Genomic DNA, 15,106 nt, shown 5'->3' with positions numbered 1-15,106 from the left:
TGCTGGCCCTGCCAAGGTCCATCTCCGTGCTCCCACTGACAGATCTCAGCTACAGCTCTGCACCGGGTGAGCCCTTCCACTGAAGTGCTACAGCAGCAGTTGCTAAAGCTACATTTGGCCTTATATCTGGCTTCCTTTGATTTTTTTTTCTGCAACCTCTGGCAGGTCTTCAGTGCATTCAGTTCTTTATATTAGAGCAATCAATCCCACATGCAACCAATTAGGTTTAAACATATTTCAGTGACCATAATATTGTACAGACATTCTATCAACTTTTCAACAACAGAGGGTGGCTCCTACATGTCACTTTCTAGTGGGGAGCACGCTGACTGCAGTTCAGAAATATCCCAAAGAGAAAAACATATCCTAGAATTATACTGAGCCCAAATGTGCCACTTGTAGACAACATTCTGGCTTTGTGTACATACAACAGGGACCCAAACACTGTCCCTCCTCAGTGCAGCGCACAGGGCAAGAATCTCACTAGACCTGCACGACCAGGTTTGTCATCCAATAACTTCATCGCCTGCCACTGTCACTGCTTGTGACACGTACCAAATATGTTTTGACTCTCAGAAGCGAAGAGGTGGCAGCACTCCCAAAGCCTTTTAGCTCCATTTCCTCAATCTGTGCCCCTAAGGAGGGATGGGAGCGCAGACAGTATGGGTGGGCGTTTGCCTTCACCGCCTCTGCACTAAATGCAGTTTGGTACTCATGGCTCCTCAATCCCTGGCTGCTGTGCTGACATATCACACTCCAGCCATTACTGATCATATTATCTAAAACTCCTCCTTGGGCAGTCTTCAGCTGGAGACGCATGTTCCTGTTACTCACAGTGGGAAAGGCCTATTGATCTGCATTACTGACCTATACAAGGATTCTGGATGTGTACTGACAGTTTACCCTGCCAGATATAAGGCTTTAAAGGAATAGCCATAAAGAATTACTTACCACATGTCCCATAAGGCGGGATGGATGCCTGGCCCAAATCTGGGTTAGCATGTGGGCTGTGGGGCTCCCTGACCAAATGAAAAACAGCAAGATGAGGCAAGATACAGGTAGTCAAGGTGGGATGGCAAACATCACAGCTAGTATCCTCATGAATGTACTCACAACTTTGTTTCCCTGAGCAGGGACTGCAGTCCCTGAGATCACCCCCAGAAAGAAGCACCTCTTTCACATGCTATGGATGTCCAACACCTCAGCACCAAACCTGTAGTTACCACCAATTAATGCACCAAAGCCAGAAAGAAATCACAAAGAAAAACAGCACAGAATGAAAATGCAGGAAACAGCTTCTACTCAGGCATGGATGAAAGCTGAAACACAATTCCCTTCAGATAACCCCGCAACAGCAAAAACGTTCCAAAATTCAGCACAGGCACTGAAAGCACATTGTCAGATTCTCCTTTGAGCTCTGCGATACAGGCTATTGACACTGGTATTTGTTAAAGAATCCTAGAATCTCTTCACCATGGACTTTGCCCTGCTAGTGACCAACAAGGAGCTCAATTCCTCATGTGGGTCATTTCTGTTCAATGGAAGGAGCCAATGCTGATGCCACTGAGCAGCCTGTTTGTTTGCTCTGCTGCCAGGGAGAAGACTTCTAGTGCCAAGGGCTTGGTGGCAGCAAGAACAGCTTCACTTCAACTGTCCCATGGCTTCAGAGCTCTCCTCAGAAACTGAGTTCTCCTCTCTTCTCTCACACCAGTGGAGACTTTCGGGTCCTCACCACAGCACAAACATTACATGAGAAGCCCACATGCGGCATACTGTCAATCACAGTTCTGGAGCTGGAGTATTTGTAGAGCTTTTGTAGTGCAAGACGTCTCGATAACACGGCAATAGGAAGCCTAATGGACTTCAGATGGGAAATTAATGGAGCATCATTCCTTCATAAATGTATTTATGTCAGAATCGCAGTGCTTTGAGGAATTATTACTCTTACCCAGAGCATTTGGAGGAAGATATGCCAACAGTTCTTGGAACAAAGCATTGAGATTTTTGATTCTACATAATATATGCATTTTTAAAAGTTGTAATAATCCAAATAAGCCCAAACTATTTATTTTTTGTGGAATTTTCCTTTGTGGAGAATTTCAACATTTTGAGGTTTTGTTCTGAATTGGAATGAAAACAAATTTCAAAATCTCAAAATTGTCTGTGAAACACAATTTCCATTCTCTGGTCAGCTCAAGTTTCAGGCTAGAACATGTATAATAGCTCCCCTGCAGGGAATCCCTTTAGGAAAAAAAAGAGTCTCTGAATGAATGCAGTGGTGCAAACATACCGTATTCAGGATCTGCCTATTTTTCCATGTAGGTAGCGGTACCACTGAGAACTTCCCCAAGTCACTACACAAGAAGCCTGCACACATTCCTGAAAAACCTATTTCTGAAAGACACTGCTAACTTTGCAGAATCGATGGTGGCTGTTTCCTGGTAGTGCTATTAGTCATTCAGTCACAGCTGTCACACAGATCACAGAACAGACCTCATAACTATGTTTTTGTCCTACCTTTGTAGGACCGTCTTGAACAGCATTATATTGCATTTTCAAGGTACATGCTTTGCATTCAGATTAAATTGTTCAATAGAATAGGATTTCTGTTCTGGGATATCTGACTGGATTTAAATATTTACAGCCTTAGCAAACACTCCTGCCCCAAAAATAAAATATAAAAATCACAGATTACAAACATTCAGGCTTGTAGTTGCACATGGAAAGACCAAGAACCCACACTGGGACAAATTAATTATTAGAGACTTCGATGGAGATCTACTCCAAATGTTATTGTCAGGAGAGTTACTTCAGATTTAGAGTGACATAAATGAGATTTTAGGCCAGTCTGCTTACAGCAGCTTTATCTCTCACAAAAGTAAGAAGAAGTTTAATACTTACGTGAATTAACACAGTAAAGTTAATCATGCACTCTATGAAAAACAAACCCTGCATGCCATGTTCGTGTTTGTTGCCTTTCTCTAGCCTTGTTTTACTACAAGGGAGTTTGTGCTTGCTGTTATTGGTGTGTGCACAGCGCTGTGCTGATGTGTTCTGGAGACTGTCTCTGCTCCTCCAGAAAGCAAAGGCTCTGTGTCAAGGTGAAAACTGAACTAAACACACATTCTGCAGTCAAAGTTTGTTTATAACTCTGGACTCTGCTGGGGCAGTTATGCGGCAGTTTCACTAAACAAACAAGTAGAAAGCAGGGCAATGTCCAAACACTGGAGTGCAGATTATTTAAATGGCATGAATAGTTGTCAGAGAAGGAAAGCTGTGAGTGAAACACATTGTCTCTGCAATAAATAAAAGTGCATGAAAGGCGGCAGATCTGACTCATGCCCAGATATGACTGTAGGCTGGCCTTGTCTTTCACCAAGATGCCTCCAACCAACTATCTCAGCATAATACAGGAAGTCATTGGGAGCCCATTTGGAACTTGACATATTTGTTGCAGAATCAGCAACATAAATCTTTCAATCCACCTTGAGTATTGTAAGGTGTGTGTTAAATCATCACAACAGAATGCACCATATGAAGGGCTAGCTACAGAAGGGAAACCAAACCAGAACGATGCGGTAAATCCATCAAGGAAGGACACAGAAAAGCCCTACTGGTTGGATTGGTACCATAGCTGTTCCTTTCCCATGCCTCAATTCAGTAAGATATTTTCTGCCATTGCACCCTATTAAGCTGTCTGCTCAACTTGCATACATAGACCACCTCCTCTGCTGAACTGCCCCTTCATCTCATGCCCCTTAATGCAGCTCTCTTTAACAATCCTGTTGAGATGCAGAAGTGCCACTATTCCCCATTTTATATAGGAGATTAAGACCTACCAAGCTGCCAAAATTCAAGTGGACTTCAGCTGACACTTCCCCTTCAAATTTTCTTCTAGAAAGACTGAATGATTGTTTGGATTTGGAGAATATTTCCATCCACCTGTCTTTCAAACTCCTGCATGTCCTTTACTGAACATACACATATCAAAATGAGCAATCAGTCATCTGATATAGATAGATTAATTATGACGCAAAGAAGTTCATAAATTTGTTATTGGTCCCTGTGATGTAACCTCAGCCTTTTGACATAGTACCCCATCTTTCCTTCCATGCTAGAAAGTGCGTGAAAAATGTGCCCATCTGATTAGTTAGCTAATTGCAACGTTAACTGATCCCAATATAAATATATTCCCTCCTTGATTGTATTGTCTAAGAACTGTGGCAGTGTGCTTCCTGCTCAGAGCCTGGCTTTGCCATGGCACTGCCCCATCACACCTTGGGTACGTGCACTGCTGCCACTGCTCAGCTCAGCTCTAGCACTTCTGGAAGGGGAAAACACTGTTTCATTTGGAAGTGGGTCTAACAGGGAGTCAGCTCCCTGCCGAGTATGACCTTGTTGCAGTTCTCACACACTTTATAGTAATTCACCAGCAAAGTCATTACCTAAAGTCTTAGTCACTTTCCTCAATAAAGCACAATCATTCTTTAATTTTTACTCACGAAGGCTCCTCTCCTTGCAGTTTGCCTCTTCTCCTGTACTTGGAAAATTGCCCTTTAGATGCTGCAGTTATTCTTTTGCATTTTCGCTCTCCATCAGTATCTGAGAAGCACTCTGTTGGCTGCAGTCTGCTCTGTCTGTAGCATGCAGTGTCTTTGATACGAGCAACTGTAAACCAGGGTCATCTGCCTTGGAACACGCCAAACTGAAACAAAAATAAAGATTTGCAAAATTAACACAGTCATGCAGATTTATTCTAAGGGAAGTGGGCAGAGAATTGGTCCCAGGAAGACTGTAATACAGGAATCTCTAGATTCCTAGACAAAACCTGTCTAAGTGAGTTTGTGGTCAACACATGAAACAAACAATTGGCCCTCCCATCAGCTCTCACAACAGAGCGCTCATGGCAGAGCTCCATGTGGCCGGCATGAAGCGCTCCTCTGCGGCTGCTGCTGGCAGCCCAGCATGGGAAGGTGCGGTAATGTATTAATGCACACCACAAGGCAGAAACCACTGCTGTCTGTGATCCTACCTCAAATACTTCTTTCTTTTTTTTTTTTTTTTCTTCAGTATGTAAACATGGGAGCAAACAGGCTGAATGGCTTAAAAAGCAGCAATTACGACTAAAACGCTAGAAAGGAGAAGAAGACATTGTTGGGCTGAGCAGAAGTGAGAGGGAGGCAGCTCTCCAGCTTGGAGGGACAAGGGATTTGTTCAGGGAGCCACAGAAATATTTGTCTAAATGCCACAGAAGAAAATGAAGAAAAGTATGCTTTATAATTAATATCACAATGATCTTGTATCACTAAGATCTAGCAGGCTTGGAAATATTTCCTTCGGGGAAGTTCTGGACTTCAAAATCTAGCAGAGATTTTCCCATAGCTAAAGGATAAAGACACACAGAGTAATTAAAATAGTATTAGATTCCCCCCACGCAGAACGTATAAATAAAAAAGCAGCAGCACTTTTACAGCAGCAAAGATTACACAGGACTGAGAATGCAGTGAGAAAAACCTGAATGCTGTCCCATAGGCAGCCAGCTGCAGCCTCTGACGCAGCACACCGTCAGCGGGAAACAATGGCAGAAGTTAAATGGGTCAGGGCAGAAGCAATAAGGAAGTAGAAGAAACACAAAATCAGTAAGTTTATCACTTTCTGCCTTCCAGTTCCTTTTACAATATGGAAATAGCCAGTTTGCAGCACCACAGTGCAAGAAGAGCCTACCACAAGCTTTAATGCACTTTTCTAAGCAGATGATCGCAATCACAACATTAACAGACCTGTTTTATTGGTAGTAGCTGCAGCAGCAATGGCTGCTGTGTTACAGTAGCACTGAGCATCACAAACCGCCTGCCCGGATGCAGGGCACATTGCACCCTACTAGCGCACAGTCACAGATGGAAGAGTTTAAAACCATGATCTTATTTGTTTGTGCAAATTTGATTTGATTTAAAAATTTGCTCCATTCCAGCAAAGATTTATGTGTGCGCTTTTCTCTACTGCTGTGAGGAACGTGACTAGTCGCCATGTGGAAAGTGAAGCAGATACAGGACAAGAATCAGAAATCACATGCAAGAGATAGGCATAGCATCCCTAAAGTCTTTACTTTCCTTCACCTCTTTGTAAAGAGAATCTGTTTTTAATGCCAGGCTCCTCTGTGCTCTGAAAACATGAACAAAGACCCAGAGCAGGCTTAGATCGCCTTAAAACTTCAGAGATTAAAAAATGGCAATCCAGCTTGGCTTCTCATCGTTTGGCATCTGGTTTCTGCGCCTTGCGGTGCATTTGGATAACATTTTCAGGCCTTTCCCTGCAACTGAAGAATTATAAATTTATTGTTTAAAAAAAATTAAATAAATAAATGAGAGAGTCATGTGATCATGTGCTTCCAGGAGCTGAGACTTGAAGAAAAAGCCCACCCCAGACTCACAATAAAATCATGAGAATTGAAAACACCAGCCTTAAGAAGCTCATCCAAGATTTCTGCTGTGCATGTGGAAAACCAGGGTGTTGTCAGGACCAGTTAGCTAATGTTATAAAGCCTTCAGAAGAAAAAAATGTTAGTTATTATTTAGGAGGAAACCGAAGTGCAAAGTGTTTTACATATAAATCTGCGCGTTAGAAGGGCAGCATTAGAACACAAGATTGAGCACTGGATTACTGAAGGATAATAGAGAGGTTTTAAACACAGCCATAACTCATTCTGCATAAAAATGACTCAGCAGTGCCTTGACCAAGCTGAAAAACAGGACCTCTGGAAGCGATTAGGAGTGGGCTGCCTCCCCTCCTGCCTCTCACCTCATCTGATCAGGATGGGAACAGTGCAGAGCAGCTGTGGCAGGGATCTGTGTCCGGCCAACTGCCCGCCTGCCTCCCAGGAGCAGAGCAAAGGATGGCAGCACAGCTCTGCTGCCCTGGCAGGTAACGGATGTTACCATTCTGTGCAGAGCAGAATGGCATGAAATGCATGTTGTGAGTGTCCACATCATTGTAATTTGGGGGTGTCAGACCAGCTACAGCCTGGCTGTGTGCTCTGAAGCCACCCACTGGTAGTCAGAGCCCATTTGGAGTGTCTGGTTTCAGGTAGAGCAATCCAGTTAGCACAGCATAGACCATGTTACTGTACAGCAGAATCAGAGGAGGGGGGCAACAGGGAGATTTACTTTAATGACTCCTGAACCAAGCCAACCCACTGCCACCAGCTCACCCACATCTCCATGTGACATGCAAAAGGAACATCAGCTTTTGGCCTTCTGAAAAGTGTATTTATTTTAGGCCAGGTATTTTTCAACTTCATTCATTTGTGGGTCCATAAAAAATATTGCTAAGGGGTGAGGACTCCATTAAACCACATGCAAGCCTGCTGATAAAGGGTTTTACTTTTCCTTTGCACCTTTTGCAGTTAAAAGTCCCACTCTTCTTTAGGCATCTAGAGCTGAGAGTCACTGGTTTCAGTTTTTTGGACCAGATCTGTGAGCAGCTGAGCTCTGTTCAGTTTGGTGGCAATAGAATAATTCACACATGTTGAAACATTCATCTCCTGGCTTTAGCTGCTTGGAGATGGACCTGTCTTACACGCTACAAGCTGCTTGGAACCCACTGGCCCTTCCCCTCCTACAGATGAGACGAAGGGAGTGCTGTTACTTTGTTAGGAGAACTTAAAACAAACAAGCCGCCACCAACTGCAGTCCATGTATATGGTTATGATTTTAAATTGCAAACAGGAGGCTACTTGGCTTTGCATGGTAAGCATTGTCTGGCAGCGGATGGGCTCCTCTGATCTCCCTGAGCCTTGGATTGCTGCTGTGAGATTGTGTCACAACCAGTCATTAATTATTTCATCAAAAGCTTATTTTTCTCATTTCCTCATCATTATTTCCACCTAGTTTCTTATAAATTGAATCCAGTTATTGGCAAGGCTTGTTTCTCCCAAGCAGAGGAAAGTATTGACCTTAGAAAAAATGTTTTGTTGATATATGCCGCTCACGTGCATATGTATGCACACACCAAGCAGAAATTACTGTATATGTGCACAAACACTGCTCTGCCTTGCTTGTCCTCCCACTTGCTCAGGAAACATATTCCCCTTATTCCTACCTGTTAATAGAGGGAAAACAGAGCCTCTCTCAGAGGAAAAGCAGGAAGGAGGTGAGCAGTACTGTTACCTCCTCAGGAGACAATTGTTTTTGAAAAGCACCACAGTATTCATGGAAAAATTGAGATCCCTCCTGGTAGACAAAACAGGATAGCTCCGGCACTACTCATGGGAGATAATTACAGCCTCAAGAGAGTCATGAAGACCAAGCCCAAGGAAGCAGGGAGGAGCAAGGCAGCCAGAAAGGCCAGAGCAGGGACTCAGCAAGATGTTGCCAGCCACTGCGACGCAAGCCAAGGGAGAGGAACAACAGCTCCACCAAGGCCTCCCTGCCCCCAGAGACAAAAGCAGTCTCACAAGAACGCAGTGGCTGACAGCCCAAAGCGTGGAGGCTCCAAGGTTGCAGTGGGCCAGGGGTGAGGGCAGTGACTCAGGAGAGGTCCTCTGGCAGCCCCCCAGCCCAGCTGCTCAGCTCAAACAGCAACAGCAGTTGTGAGATGGAGAGCTGTGCTGCCATCCTGCTGAAGCCTGGGCAGAAGATGGGAGCACCAGCAGCAACCTGCTGAACCTCTGTACAGCCATCTTTGTGAAGAGCCCAGCTGTTTTGGGGCAACACGGAATGTTCTCATGAGATGTTCAGTATGTAATGCACAAAGCACTGAGGAATGCCAGTGAGGTCCCTTCTGTGTCTGACTCAGCAACGCTCTGTGCTAAGCGCAGTTTATCCTGCAGCTTGTGCTAAGGAACGCACGACTCACCACAAGGACTCCAACTCTTTCACAACACAAGGGGCACAAGAACATGACAGTCGCCACACTGAGCCAGGCCAAAGGTCCATCTAACTCCTGTCTCCAACAGTGGCAAAAGCAAAATGCCTGGGGAGAAGTATGAACACAGGGTAAGCACATACAGCTTTTCCCCTGAGTGTTCTCCAGCCCCCAGCCATCTCCAGATTAGGAACTTCTGTAGCCAAGTATGGGTTTTGTGTGCTTAGAGCTCTGTAAACTGCTCCGAGTCACATCGTTCAAATTCTCTGTGTTTCCCCAAATCTTTGTGCTCTTTCAAGATGTATTCTTTCTGATCTCTTATTATTTGCCATTCCAATAGCTGGATGCATGCCTGTCTACACCATCCATCTAAATTTTCCACTTTGTCTTATTTTCTCCTCTTTTTCCATCCCTCAAACATTACCACATTAGCCAAAGAAGATGTCTAAAGTACAACTAACCTGCAGGGCCTGTCCATCACTGGAAAGTTGGCTCTTCTGTGCTACAATCTGCTTCAAAACCTTTTGGTTCCAGGCTTCACATAGTGTCCTCTGTCTCCCCACCTGCACTTGTTCTTCCTGGCTCATATATATATATATATATATATATATATATATATTTGCATATATATATATATATATATATATATATATGCAAATATATATATTTGCAGTTCTCTGTCCAGGGCTGGTGACCCTCTCTGATGTTTTCCAATGGTTGCTCCAAAATCTCTTTGGATTATTGTTATTTCCCCCTCAAAACTGGGTCATTTGTATCAGCACCAAGAGGTGCTATCACCTTGTGTAACCAAGGTTGGGCTGTGCAGTATGTGCCACTCCTGAACTATGCGGATCAAATGTACATCTGATTTTTGGAAAGATGTGCATAAGACACAAACCTTAGCTCTTTCTGGAAATCCCCATGCAATAATTTTTTGCCTCCTGAGAAAGACTCATTAAACTGTCTGCAAGCCTTCACAGGGGAAAGACCTCCATCTAAGGGGACTCTGGATGGAGGGGCCCAATTTAAGTAAGTAAGCACTGACAGCACAGAGGCAGCATGTCCACAAGATCTGCACCATGTAGCTCATTCCCAGAAGCAGCAAGTCATCCTCAGTGCTACGACAATCAGGGAGGAGCCCGTGTAAGAGATCACAGCTGTCCCTTTAGAGAAGGCAGTGTCCAGGCTTCATCCTGGACTTCCCCAGAGATGAATCACCTCTCCAAGAAAGCTGTTCCCATGAGTGCAGTGGGTTCAAAGAACAGCTCTTGCACCCATGCCAATGAGTCAAGCTTCTGCTCTCTATGCTTTCTGTTGGGTTGTCAACAACATGGACACAGAGACTGCTGCTTTTCTATCTGAGGAACAAAACCAGCAGATCTTCCTTACTTGCAGTATAGAGACCGAGAGTTCTTAGAGCCAGGAACCACAGCTCTTTTCTGGAACATCTAACACAACAAAATTGTGTCCTGGCTAATAGCCAAGACATCTGCTCCCATATGAATATTAATGCTACACCTCAGCATGCACTCTCTCATAGTTGTCAAGGCTGTAATTCACAACACACTTCTCACCAAGAGATTTTCCTACGCAGTGCTCCAAAGCCCTAACAAGCTTTGAGCAGATGACAGAACAGCCTGGCAAGCTGGCAGTCATGGCAAAAACGGACATTTCTGCAGAAAAAAAACCCAGAGATTTATACAACGTCATCTGGAACAGCAATACATTATGGAAAATCTACATAATTGCACTCTACATGATGCCATCTACTTTATACAGCACACTGTGCTGGAATATGTGCGCTGATCACCTAAGGTACACTGGGCTCCATTTAAAACACATTAGTGCTACTTGGTGCATCTCCTCACACTTGGTACACAGAAATAATCACCAGGAAGAATATACATGTGCTCTGCTATCCCCCCATGCACATGAGGGGGTAACACAGCAGTGCTGTGTCCCAGTCACCAAAAATCTGAGACTCAGCATGACAGAAGTTATCTCCTTTTGGAAGTAATATCACTATACAGAGTGTCCTGATTTAATTTTCGAGAGTGTGGTTTAATGGTAATTGGTCCATTTAAGCCTTTACATTGATACATTCCTGGACCAGCCTCTCTCAGATGAACTGCTGTTGCTGTGAGCTCATGCCAGCAGCTTGTCTCAAAACCCCTTTTGGTCTCAGCTATAGTTGCACACACTGCTGCTGTTCCCCTAAGGTGTCCTTTAGACACTCCTGAGCTCCAGCTTGGAGCTCTCAGCTGCCACTGAAGAGCATAGCAATGGCAGGACTTAAAGGAGCTCAACGATGCCCCTCTCCCACAGCATGAGGCACCTCCTCAGCCCCTCTGCATTGGCACCGCTCACACTAAACTGACCTTTTGTTTTTTCACATTAAAAAGCAACTCTCCTTCTCTCTTGCATGTCTGTCAGGTGGACTCAAATGGCAGCTCCACCACTGATGGCAGGAAGCAGAAGGGACACAGAAAAACTAGTGAAAAAGTTAGAGTGCTTAGGAAGTATACAGAAACCAGAAAGCCAAAGGAACCTCACTGTGCCAGTGCAGTTTCTGAGATAACTCATTTGAGAGCAAATAGGGAATAATATGTTTAAACTGAGACAGAATTACACAATTAGCTGGGGCTGGGATACTACCTAGTTGACAGAGTCAGTGATAGAAGAGATCCTTAGCCATGCATCAAAAGAGAGCTGGACACATTTTTGGAAACTAAGCAAACCAAGGCATAAAGACACTGGCCAAGGTTAAATGAGCTGGAAAAGAAAGTGATTTATACACCCTGGGCTGATAAAGGCAGGTCTTTGTTGGGCTTTTGGGGCAGTCTTCCCCCATTTGTTACTGTTCCTACATTGCTTGCGTGATCAGTTCATATTGATGAGATTAAATGTAATAGCTTTGGAAGTGTGAAGCCGTGATTGCTTTGAAACTCTCAATCAATGAGATGAATCCAGATTGCCTTTCTTGAAGCCAGTGGGAAATGCTGGACTTAAACCGGTTTGGCAAAAATCATTATTCATCTTTTGATAACATAGGAGAGTATTGCTTAGCTTAAGCAAAGGTAGAGAATCGGAACTCTTGGGAATACACTGTTCTTATCAGAGAAAGGGTATTCTTTCTTTCCCCATTATTAAATAGTTTTCTGATGCAATACTCAGTGGCAACCAAACTACATATGGGCTGAAAAGCATGCCGAGGTTTTACAGCTCCCATTGGTTCAGCATCTCTGATATTTGTATGCACATTCCCAAAAGGGAAATAAAAGAGACAGCATGGAGACAAGACCTGGCTCACATGTAAATGTGCCTGTTCAAGCACGTGTATCACGTTCACTGCTACCACCTACTACATGAAAACTGAAATCCTTGAATCAAGAGGAGGGAGGAGGCGTTTGGGGGGTGTCTTCCCTCTAGACTCCATAATAAGTTACATCAGGCTTTCTCAGAAGCTAATCTGTGGCTCTCAGGCCAGCACGGTTTGTTGCCAATGACAATTTGTTTCTGCATCAGCAGGTCACAGGGATCAGGTGGGGGCAGAGGGAGTGCTTGTATCAGCCCAATGAGGTGAGGCAGAGCTCTGTCTCCTTCCCCCTTGGCTGGCTTCTCCCTATTCTGAGTTCGAGGCTGTGAGTGGGAGGGAAGCAGCCCTTTGCACAACAAAACCCCAGTGTGCTCAAAGGCAGTATCTGACCACTCCTGGCTAGCAGTTGTAGCTCTTCCTGGACAGTTGAGTAGTTCTGTAAAGTCAGGAGATGAAAAGACTGTGTAACACACAGGTTGTTTACTAATGGCTAGACTGATGAGATATTGGCCATGATACTTGCACTAATGATACCACACTGGTCTCCCTGCAGCCACTGCAAAGCACAGCAGCTCAGGCACTGCCTCTCACCTCCTGGATCACTGTCCTGACACACAGGGTCTAAGGGCAGAGGGCACTGCAGTAAGGGAGGTGGATGCCACTGCAATGCACTGCGCCAGAGCTGCTAACCTCACTTTGGGTGCATGGTGTGGGCTCACCCTGCATGCTGACCTGGTGGCAGCCCACTCTGCTGGGTGGGCAGCTCTGCAAGGACAGCTGAAATAAATGCAGGAGCTACTTTGCAGGAAGTCAGTATCAGACAAGAGGAAACTACTGTTGCAAAATGTGGTGTAGGATGTGAAATCTACATCCTGGCCCACAGAGTCAAAAAAGAGGAGACAGGTGCAGGTTGCAAAGGATAGATCTCTTATCGTCACTACGGGAGCCTGGCTATGCTGCAAGCACACTGGGGCTGGAGGTCCAGATACAGCATAGCTCCAAGGCAGTCTAAGAACAGCTTTGCCACTAGACTTGCACAGAATAATCTTTCCCAGGCTCTCTCCAGTGCCTGAGAGAGTTTGTCCTGATCTGTCCTGATTGGGTTTGGATCAAACCCAGAAAGTATGAAGGTTTCAACAGAAGATGATTGAGACCAGAATATCTTGAACAACTCCAAATCCAAGTAGATAAAGGATCTTTTATGACACAGTCTTCATTTTATAAATGAAGCAAGAGATATGACGAGATAGCAGATTAAAGAAGATAAGCCCTCTACTGTCCTCCTTCAGTCTGATACTGATCATACCAAGCTCCAACTGGCTTTAGCTCAAGGCACTCAGACTCTGCAGGGTTAAAGCCTAAGATAAAGTGTGTGGGGAAACATCATGAACTGAATATAGATTTCCCGGCTGCGGCCACGATTCCTGAATGATAAACACCACTTCCCTCACAATGAAACACTGAGCAGATAACAGTCTTAAATAAAACTATCACAATAAAACAGAACTAAATAAAACAGCTCATAGTTTGGGACTGGGGAGAGGAAAATAGCAACTTGAGGCATCTTGAAGGCACACCAATAGATAATGGCTGAAGAAAGTTCATACACAGACTCAGAAGCAAAGATTGCTACCACCACTGCAGCTCTAGTCTATGAAGCCAACCACGTAGAATTATAACTGTGTTCACTGCATGTATTCGCAATTTAGAAATGAGATTTCACCCTCAACTGCAGAGCTGCTGCTCACCTCCCACTGCAGCATGCTGACAACAGGGCGTGTGCTCCAGCAATGGCAGCAGTGACATCTGTAATCAAAGTCTGTGCTGCTCAGGATTTCACTCACCAAGATTTTCTCATGCTAACAGTGTCCCTGAGAGATAAGCAGGAGTTCCAGACACTAGAAACACATGATCTGTTCCTCTCTTGACATCCAGACCTACCTGTCTTCCACAGCATCCTCCTGCATGGGATTCAGCTTCCTGCAGATTTGCAGCTGGGCTCAGGCACATAGAATGACAATTTGGGGTACGCTTCCCTCACGTGTTAGTCCTCAACAGTAACAGCAGCAAGAGCACAGCAGTCTCCAGTGCAGATACAGCTATAGCAGCTGTGGGAAGCAGAGGCCTGACCTCTGATGATACATCCTGCTTCTCCCCCATTACATCCTTTTGAATCCCACCTGGGATCTCTACCAATCATGCTTACAACTGAAAAACCACCCAGAAGTTAGATTGAAATTAGAAGCTCTTCATCCAACCTCTGAGCCTTTCATTCTCACCTATGTTGCTCCTAAGGAAGACGTTCTCCATCATTTCTATAGGCCTCCTTATCATCCCAAACTACTACATAAACATTTCCTTGCTTTGCTGACTTGGCTGCATTTAGAACATTCCAAACCCATAATGTCTTTCCCAGGTGAAGTCATGAAGTTTCTGAACAGCCAGTCTCAGTGGATGACTGCTGCAGTGGCTCTCTGATTGATTCCTCTTATCTTCACGATCTTGACACATGCAAAAGCTGCAGCTATTGCAAGGCATTGGCGTTGCTCCCAGCTGGGGAGATCTGAGCACCTGGCTGAAGAAATTCTGCACTTCCTAACTTGTTCTTACTTTTCATACGTCTTGGAAGAAACACCTAGGTATAATAGGGTACATTTCCTTCTCTATCTTAAAACAAAACCAACCAGCAACAGACACAAAGTGGCTTCTGGCCAGGACTTTCTTCAAAACATCTGCTCTGCAGCTCATCCAGGCTCTGTGCCCTGTGAAACCAGACTGTAACGAAGAAGGAAAGGAAGAGGAAGTAAAATCACCTGTGGCTTTGCTTCTAAAGAACTGGATAGTTACATTAGGCTTGGTTTGGCCTGGCTCTGAGCACAGGTGTTAACTAAATAAAATGGGTCATTTTTCTGATCTGTAGCCTAGAGA

At 44.6% G+C, this 15,106-nt stretch overlaps 1 protein-coding gene across 6 annotated transcripts in view; it reads right to left on the bottom strand.

The window, feature by feature from the left end:
* LOC107319261 (uncharacterized) overlaps window positions 1–15,106 on the bottom strand; it is a 141,460-nt gene that overhangs the window by 17,409 nt on the left and 108,945 nt on the right. For 4 of the 6 annotated variants that reach the window (XR_014947539.1, XM_085551122.1, XM_085551125.1 and 1 more), the window contains exon 3: window positions 4,503–4,705. The gene's annotated coding sequence lies outside the window, so the exon portion shown is untranslated. Of the gene's footprint in view, window positions 1–951; window positions 1,020–4,502; window positions 4,706–15,106 lie in introns of all 6 variants that reach the window. The other 2 variants (XR_014947540.1, XM_085551124.1) reach the window with 1 other exon arrangement.

Source organism: Coturnix japonica, chromosome 6, assembly GCF_054131305.1.
Source record: "Coturnix japonica strain WE chromosome 6, WE-NBRP24, whole genome shotgun sequence".
NCBI lineage: Eukaryota > Metazoa > Chordata > Aves > Galliformes > Phasianidae > Coturnix > Coturnix japonica.
This window is presented reverse-complemented; position numbering and strand designations above follow the sequence as displayed.